Below are 1,059 nucleotides of genomic sequence, written 5' to 3'. Positions count from 1 at the left end.
TGAGCGGGCGCCCAGCAGGCTACTGGAAAATTTCTCATTCTGCTCCCGATTTCTGCTGCGTTCTGCTCCTAACTTCCCACAACCAATGCCAAGCACTTCCTTAGGCTTATTTCTGATGAGTTCTTCCTACATACGCAAGTTATACCCTGAAATGCAAAAACACTAGAAAAACGCATCAAATACATAAATTACTTGATTTCAAGACATCAATTCAAGCCATTATAAGACGTTCTAAGTGGTATAAAATGCCACTTATCAGTTTCATCGAGATTGCGACACTTTCAAGTTCAATGATGTGACAGAAGATGCTATCAAACTATGTCTCTTCCCATTCTCTCTAAGGGACAAGGCTAAGTGATGGTTACACTCTCTACCAGCAGGGTCTATCACCACTTGGGAATATCTTGCTCAAAAGTTTCTCACTAAATTCTTCCCCATGGAGAAGACTGCCGCAATCAGGAATGCTCTTACTCAATTTGCTTAACAAACTGGAGAATCTCCGTGTGAGGCTTGGGATCGATATAAGGAGATGCTAAGAAAGTTCCCATACCATGGCATGCCTGATTGGATGATTATCAACTATTTCTACAATGGATTGGGTCCTACTTCTAGACCCATGCTTGATATAGCATCAGGAGGAGCCTTGTGGGTTAAGAGCTACGATGAAGCTTATGAACTTATTGAACTGATGGCTGCTAATGAGTACCAAAATCCTTCTCAGAGACTGACTTAGGGAAAAGTAGCAGGAATTCTGGAGTTGGACGCAGCAACTGATATCGCTGCCCAACTAAAGGCTTTGACGATGAAGGTGGACACCTTGGCGAATTATGGAGTTAATCAAATAACTAGTGTCTGTGAGCTATGTGCTGGAGCCCACGAGACTGATCAGTACACAATTTCTAGTGAATCAGCTCAGTTTATGAGCAACTTCCAGCAATCGCAGCAACCTGTGCCAGCCACCTATCATCCTAACAACCGCAATCATCCGAATTTCAGTTGGAGCAACGCTCAGAATACGGTTCAACAGACTTACCAGCAATATCCAACTAAGCAGTACAA

General features: G+C 43.1%; 1 non-coding gene across 1 annotated transcript; it reads right to left on the bottom strand.

Moving 5' to 3' along the window:
- Window positions 1–451: 451 nt before the first annotated feature.
- LOC141705313 (small nucleolar RNA R71) lies at window positions 452–558 on the bottom strand. The gene has a single exon (XR_012568293.1). It is a non-coding gene; the product is annotated as a small nucleolar RNA R71 (small nucleolar RNA).
- Window positions 559–1,059: the final 501 nt, after the last annotated feature.

The sequence above is a fragment of the Apium graveolens genome, unplaced genomic scaffold (genome assembly GCF_009905375.1).
Source record: "Apium graveolens cultivar Ventura unplaced genomic scaffold, ASM990537v1 ctg8761, whole genome shotgun sequence".
NCBI classification, from domain to species: Eukaryota; Viridiplantae; Streptophyta; class Magnoliopsida; order Apiales; family Apiaceae; genus Apium; species Apium graveolens.
Note: the sequence above shows the minus strand (reverse complement) of the source record. Positions and strands in the feature narration are given on the sequence as shown.